Raw genomic sequence first — 8,692 nt, 5'->3', positions numbered from 1 at the left:
TGCCACCAAATTTGGAAAGTGATAACGAGGGTTAGAGCTGGGTCGTTAGAACCGGGTACACTCAGCATCGGGAGGTTAATGGCTGAGTGTGTTCGATTCCCACGTCAGTCCTCATCGAAGTGGTTTTCCGCGGTTTCTCAATTCTTCTCCAGGCAAATGCCGCGATGGTACTTTACTTAAGGCCACGGCCACTTCCTCCCCTCTTCCTTGCGTGTCCCTCCATATCCTTCCATCCCTCCACAAGGCCCCTGTTCACCAGAGCCGGTGAGGCCGCCTGGGCGAGGTTGTGGTCTTTCTCGCCGGTTGTATCCCCCTGACCCAAAGTCTTGCGCTCCAGTACACGTTCTTTGAGGCGGTGGAGGTGGGATCCCTCGCTGAGTCTGATGGAAAAACCGACCCTGGAAGGTAAACAGATTAATAAAGAAGAAATTTTAAAGTGATAATAGTAATATTAATCTTCTCTTCTTTCTTTCTTAATTGTATAGCCGCCGGGGTTGGTTTTTCCCTCGGACTCAGCGAGGGATCGTACCTCCACCGCCACAAGGGCACTGTCCTGGAGCGTGTGACTTTGGGTCGGCCGATACAACGGGGGAAGGAGGATAAGTACCTCCCCCAGGTGGCCTCACCTGCAATGCTGAACAGGGGCGTTGCTGGGGGGATGGGAAGTTTGGAAGGGATAGACAAACGAGAGGAAAGGAAGCGGCCGTGGCCTTAAGTTAGGTACCATTCCCGTATTTGACTGGAGGAGAAGTGGGAGACCACGGAAACCTACTTCGGGGATGGCTTAGGTGGAAATCGACCCATCTCTACTCAGTTGACCTCCCGAGGATTAGTAGACGCCGATCCAGATCTCCAACCACGTTTCAAATTTCGTGGCAGAGCCGGGAGTCACGTCCGGGCCTCTGGGTGTGGCAGTAAATCACACTAACCACTACACCACAGAGGCAGCTATAATAATAATAATAATAATAATAATAATAATAATAATAATAATAATAATAATAATAATAATAATAATAATAATAATAATAATGTTCATTTCGTAATTTAATTCATAGCACTTGTTTGAACACCTACTGACCTGCATGAATCGGTCGAGCAAAATCACTACTTGACGACGACTGCATAAGGATATACACATTGGATATTTGAATAATGTAAATACCATTCTAATTTACTTCGTTTAGAGATCATTTTTGTTGTCCCTGTAACATTGTCAGAACACATATGAGTTAAATGAACAAAAATGTATTACTGTAGAAACTGGACTACGATTCTATTTTCCGCGGAATCATATTCGATTTCCAAACGGCATAGTTCCACTAATAGCACTTTCATTGGCATAATTGGTGGGACAATAAAAACAATTGTTTCATTCTCTCATTTTATTTCCGCTCTTTTCGTTGACTATTTTTGAATGCTTTTAAATGTCTTTGAAACAGTATTTCGGAACGTTATTTAGTCATCCATTGATTAATGTCTCCTCCCCTTCAGTTAATTTTAGATTTGGACATGACGCAGGTACTGTCATCATTGGATTCCATGGATACGTTCAGAATTGTATTTTATAGTCATATGCTTCATCATTATATATTAATCCTTTTGTTTCATGCGACCTTCCAAGGGTATTGTGACCAAGCACTTGCTCTGAAAGTAGAAGATGTTTAACTATAATCCAGTGTAATACGGTCTTTCTACTTGTGAGTATATTTGAAAGTAACTGGATATATGATCGTAATCCTGTAAATGACAAGTGTTTTTTTACTTTGGTACCTGACGTAATATTACGAAATTCCGTGGTATTTAATCAACTCCATATTTTCTTGTCACTCGCAATTAATGCCGACATTTAATGTATCCATGTAAATAAGTAGTCTCTGATTCTTTATTAGTGATGCATAATGGTTGGAAATGTTCCTCAGTATCTGTAAGAAGGAATTTTAAGAATATGTTGAAAATAAAAGAAAATGTTCGAATAAATACGGTTTTTATTCACTATTGTACGTGATGTTTGGCCACTTGGATGCTACCTGTGTTGCGGGGATCATTCATTTTTAAGGAGAACTAGTAATTAAGCACCAAAATATGTCGAATCGAGAATTCTGAGAGATTGGAAGGAAATACTGTTCCGTACCATCACAACCTATTTCGGAAAATCATAACAAAACATCCTTATAACGGCATTAGTAGATAAATAAGCACGAGTGGAGGTTTCAGGGGTATGGAAGGTCATAATGTTAGGATATGGTTGGAATTTAATGGGACGAATTGGGTTAAATCTTAAGGAAATTTAGGGATTGCATTAATTTATCAAGGGAAATGTTCGACGTATTCCAAATTCTTTGAAATTATTTAAGAAAAGTCTAGGCAAACAATTGACAGTGAATATCTGCTACTTGGATGACAGCCCTACATACATATCAAATTATGACTGATTGATTGATTGATTGATTGATTGATTGATTGATTGATTGATTGATTGATTGATTGATTGATTGATTGATTGATTGATTGATTGATTGATTGATTGATTGATTGATTGATTGATTGATTGATTGATTGATTGATTGATTGATTGATTGATTGAAGACATAAATCTTTTAAATATATTTGGGTTACCAGTTATCGAAGGAAAAATAATTTCTTGTGTTACGTTGCGATACGTTTGTTGTGTCCTAAGTGTGTAACTTTTTTTTTGCTAGTGGCTTTACGTCGCACCGACACAGATAGGTAAGTGTGTAAAAATATGCTGTAAGGCCGGGTGATCACAAAAGTAGTCCAATATGCGTAAGATGACCGCATGATTAATTCAAAATGGACACTGAACTTAGGGAATTTTGAGTTATGCATAAATAAAAACAACCTTCAGTATATTCGGAATCTTTCGGCGTTTTCTTTCTCCTTTTTTTCTTTCTTTCTTTCATAATCTATTTACACTCCAAGGTTGGTTTTTTCCTCGGACTCAGCGAGGGATCCCAACTCCACCGCCTCAAGGGCACCCAGGGAGGTCCGGGTTCGATTCCCGTCTCTGCCATCCTGGAAGTTGTTTTCCGTGGTTTCCCACTTCTCCTCCGGTAAAATGTCGGGATGATACTTAACTTAAGGCCACGGCCGCTTCCTTCCCTCTTCCTTGTCTATCCCCTCCAATCTTCGTATCCCCCCACAAGGCCCCTGTTCAGCATAGCAGGTGAGGCCGCCTGGGCGAGGTACTGGTCATCCTCCCAGTTGTATCCCCCGACCCACAGTCTGAAGCTCCAGGACATTGCCCTTGAGGCGGTAGAGGTGGGATCCCTCGCTGAGTCCGAGGGAAAAGCCAACCCTGGAGGGTAAGCAGATTAAGAAAAAAAGAAAGAAAAAAAGAAAGAAAGAAAGAAAGAAAGAAAGTTCAGGTGTGATTCAATTAACGGCTGCTTGCAGCCAAACGCTCCGACTCAAACACGCACCCCCATACTTTTTTTTTCTGGAGATACGTAACCCAAAAATCGTTTATTTTTTTTGTTAGTGGGTTTATGTCGCACCGACCCAGATAGGTCTTATGGCGACGATGGGAAAGTAAATGCCTAGGAGTTGGAAGGAAGTGGCCGTGGCCTTAATTAAAGTAGAGCCCCACTACTTTCCTGGTGTGAAAATGGGAAACCATGGAAAAATATATTCAGGGCTTCCGACAGCGAGATTCGAACCCAATCTCCCCGATGCAAGGTCACAGCTCCGCGCCCCTAACCGCAGGGCCAACTCGCCTGGTAATTCATATATTATAGCCAACCTAAAACATTAGTACCCGATCCTATATTGCCTTAGGTCAATTATACCTACCATTCAGTTCCAGTTCTAAAATGTAGCTGAAATCATTAGCGTCAATGTAATTCAATTACGTAAAATGTAATGAATGCTTAAAACGATCAAACTGCGAATAAGTGCCTATGAGAATTACGAACGGATTCCATCCATGCCGCCTTACACGGCGGTTCTCCGTAGCCCTGGTGGCTAATCCACGCGCGACTGCTTTTGAAGAGCCAAGCTGCCACGAAAGTTGCACGAATCGCAGACTCATGCACATTCTTTTCTTCGCTTCACACCGTTTACAGTAGATATGATACGGCCACGTATATACTTGTTCAAACGTGTGCATTTTTATTTGACCTTGACACTGACCGTTTTCATGGGATGTAACTCTCCTCCCTACTACACATGAAACGCGTCCTGTCTTGCCCAATGGGGATTCCCTACGCTCCAATGGTGCATGTTTTTTTCGATTCAAGGTGTCGGTGTTGTAAAATCGTAATTCATATGGAAACATGACTCTTGACAATAAAGCTGTATCACTGTTCACACTGCGTAATGCCCATCAACAAAATGTTACTCGAGCATTGAAATCAGGTCCGTGCAGCTGTAGGTGTTACTGAAGATGGCACGCAGCTTCCAAAACAGCCTTTTCATTGGAACTGAAATTCAATCGAGCATCTTTAACAGGAGGTACCATTCCAAATGTCATAGTTGGCCGGAATCGTTGTTCAAGCTTTCGGAACGTATTGGTAGTCAGTTGTCTTTTGTCAGGAAGCCGCTCATTATACAGGCGTTGCGATTCGGATGCGTTCTGCCTTGTTTATCCATAAATTAGCAACATATTAGCGTACTCGTCTCTGGAATACATCAAGAGTGAATGAATAATTGTTGTGATCTGACCTGTAGGCCTATGTGTGGAGAAACATTGTGTACCAGTTGCAATGGGGCACGATTTATCGTTTTAAAATACACAGGACATGTGATTTAGTATGTTTGAAAGAATAATGAGCATTTGAAACATGTCTGCGCTCAGATTCAAGGTCCGCATCGATATCTCGGCGCACCACCAGCGACTGGTAAAATGTGCCTGCGGCTCTCGTTGTAGCTACAAACCGAAGGTAATGGATCAGTGTGACCTTAGCAGACGTTCAGGATGCCTCGCAGATATATACAAGAACCGTACCGTCAACTGAGTGAGTTTGAAATAGTGAGTATTATTGGCATAGGAGACCGTAATGCATCCACCCGGGAAATTGCTGCTCGTGTGGGACGAAGTTTGTCGGAAGCGCAACTGGTGTGTGCAGAATGGTTCACAGAAGCCTGTAGAACACGACGAGATGGGTCTGATCGAACCACCTAAACCATCACGTGGGAAGATCGACACCTCATCCAAATGGCAATGCAGGACAGATCTGCGTCCTCCTCGTCTCTGGCGCAACAGCGGAACAGCGTAACACATCGTACACTATCAGGAGTGAGAATCCGTCGCCATTTATTACGGTCTGGGTTACCGGCGCGTCGTCCACTACTCCGCCTACCTTTGACTAATGTGCGTAAACATGCTAGACTGCAATGGTGTATGGAACGACGTCACTGGGGACAGGAAAGGCTGCAGGTAGTGTTTTTGGACGAATCCAGGTCCTGCTTGTTGGAAAATGATGGCCGCATTTTGGTTCGCCTCAGGCAGGGGGAGAGGCATCATATTGACTGCATTCGCACAAGACATACAGCGCCAACTAAAGGGCTTATGGTGTGAGGTGCTGTTGAGTACAACCACAAATCAGAGTTGGTGCGTGTCCAGGGCACTGTGAACAGGTGGACCTACGCGAATGACAGCCTGCGATCGTAGCCATACCCTTTCTGCACGATAACCCATACGCCATATTTCAAAAGCAGAATGCGCGACCACATGTTTCTGCACGAACACGTAACATTTTTTGTCACAGGATGTCAGACTGTAGCCCTGGCCAACCCGATCACCGGACTTGTCGCCAATCGAAAATATATGGAAAATGGTGAAACGACGGGTGCGGCTCTGTGACCAAATGCAAACCACCAAAGATGAACTGTGGAACCAGGTGAATGCAGCGCGAATGGCTATACCTCAGGACGCCATTCGAGTCTTATACGCGTCGATGCCATCACGCATGGACAAGTTATCGGCGGCCGTGTGGGACCCACTGCCTACTAGGCAACAGGACATATTCTGAACCTAGGTGACTGAAATGCTAATCGTTTCCGCAGAACATACCGATGAACATATCCTACGGATATGAACTTCCTACCTCTACTCTGTCAAGGTGTTCTTTATGAACATGAGTGTATTTGCGTAAGATGGCCATCAAGCCATTATAATAGCGATACTCAGATACCATAGGTGACCGGCAAATTACCGACTAATCCACAAAGACAACATGCATGATAGACGATAGAATTTCAGTACTGATCTACGGCTCTTGCACCCGGAAAGTTAATAACCGTACCAGTGTTTTCAATCGTGGTTTACGGCGGTAATTTAACTTTCTACCATTACAGATCTCGTAACATGACCTAGTAATTAGATTTTTTTAGAGGTAAATGTGTTGTTCCAGGGAGCAATAAATTTTAAGATTGCATAACAGCCCGTAGGTTTGGGCTGAAAAATTCTGGATAGTCGGTTTTTCCTTTGCTACTTCCATGGCTTGTTTATATCACCGACACAGAGGTAGGATGCAGAACAACATCGTCCTTAAGGAGGAATTTTATTTTGGTTGGGTTTTATAAAACTATATAACAACGGGGCTGTATTGCAAGGGAAGAAATACAATCCCGGCGATGGTTTGGGCTAAGTGGTTATAACGTCTCTATGTAAATCTGTGGAGGGACTTGGTTGTGAAACATATTTTGACAACGTTTTGTACTTCCCACACTCACGTGGAGTTTACGTCATCTAACTGTATGCGTGTTAAACATGTGTGGATCGTGAAAGCATGCCAAAAAATCCGAAAACAAGTAAGGAACCAAAATACGGTGATGTAGATTTCCGATGTACAGGCAGTGTGTCTTATGTGAAGAGCATCGACAACCGTGTAATCCCATTGATTTTAAATTCAATTTTCCCTTTACAGATTGTATGTGTCAAAAAAGTAAGCAGAGACGTTCAAAAGATTTCAAATTGACGGCCCTTTTATGATCAACAAATACAATTGCTACATGGATGGGGTCGATTTCATGGTCCACACAAAGAGCTATTGTGAGGTGGACAGAAGAACAAAAATAAGATATTATCTCATAATGCGTTTGACTTACTGGAAGTTGCTATATGCAAGGCCTATTGTACTCAATCATGTTTCAAAGAGTATGAGGCCAGAAAATCTATGACACAACAGTTTCAGCAAGTGCACACCTAAGAACTCGTCTGCAATTATACAAGACGAAAAAATCAGCCTATGCAAGAGCAGTGAAAATGGGAAGCACACCAACATCCGATGGTAAGATGAGATGTGTGACAGTGTTGTGCCTTTTGTTACCGACAAATTATGAAATGCGACAGACGTGATATGTATCTGTGTTTTACGAACACATGTAATTGCTTCAGAGGAAACCATTGACGTTAATGGTACGCTTAGTGATGGGTACCAGCACTTTAAAAGAATATTTGTTTCCGTTCATACAACTAAAGATTTTTGTCGTGATAAAATGTAAAATTAAAATTGTAAAATGCATTGTTTTGTGTATAGGTCGTTAATAATTTACGCTATCTGACGTTTGGGTCAAACACGACAAAACATTTCTTTGAATGTACGAGTAAATATGAACATATATGGGTAAAATATAGTATATTTATGCCACATACTAAAGGGAAAAAGTGTATTTTACCAAATTAGTTTCGGAGGAAAGCTTGTGGTTCCTTAAGAGATAAAAACATTGTCCAACTATACGTAGAAACTTTTGACATTAACTCTACAGAGCAATCAGAACTGTAGAAAATATCGATCCTTTGCACTTTCTGTGCTAAAAGAAGCAACCGCGGTCTTTATATCAGTTCACCTGGATATGAAATGGAAAATCGATGGGAAACCATCCATAGAACAGATGAGAGTGAGGTTTGAAACAACGAGCTCAGAAATTAAGCCGGGAGGGATAATGTGGGGGCTACCGGAATCCTACGGTTACTTTCAGGATTACAAACGTTGTGCTTCGATGGTTGTACTGCTGATCAAATTGCTGCATGCGTCTCCAGCGCTCTGTGCCTTGGCAGAAGAAACCTGGCAGTCAATGTCATTGAGGTGCTTGTAGATCTCCACGTTAGCATTTGCAACACGTTTTGTACACGTAATAATGCACTGCTGCGGCTTTGTCTTTGAGTCAGTATATTATTTTAGGTAACTGTTATAAAGTGGTTTACTTCTACGAATATTTAATTTCTATATGACCAAAACACAGACACGCAAGTATCCTTTGCAGATACCTCAAGTGAAGATGAAATATGTCCCTCCGAATCCCTTGAACAATGTTGTAAAAGTGTAAATTTGAGGAAATGGTGCAAGTTATATACAGACAGTAATATTAGGATTCGTAAGAAGCATATTGCTACACATTTAGCAGGAGCGATGCCCTATTCTAGAAACTGCAAGAATATATCTCAGTGTTTCTCTCCTTTTATCTATGATGGGATATTTCGTCACTTGGCTCTATGTACTAATATAAAAACTAGGTCAATATGCTGTGTTTGCGATATGTGTGCAGGAAGCTTGTGAATAACGTCTGTTAATCCTGCACTGATGCTGAGGAAAACTCAGATGATGAATCCGAATGATATTTATGTGTAGGTGCAAGACTGATTCAAATACAATAAATGAAATAATATATGTCATTTACCTTTATTTATTGACGTCGCACTGACTAATATTAAACAATATTGTAGATA

This window comes from Anabrus simplex, chromosome 2, assembly GCF_040414725.1.
Source record: "Anabrus simplex isolate iqAnaSimp1 chromosome 2, ASM4041472v1, whole genome shotgun sequence".
NCBI lineage: Eukaryota > Metazoa > Arthropoda > Insecta > Orthoptera > Tettigoniidae > Anabrus > Anabrus simplex.
Note: the sequence above shows the minus strand (reverse complement) of the source record.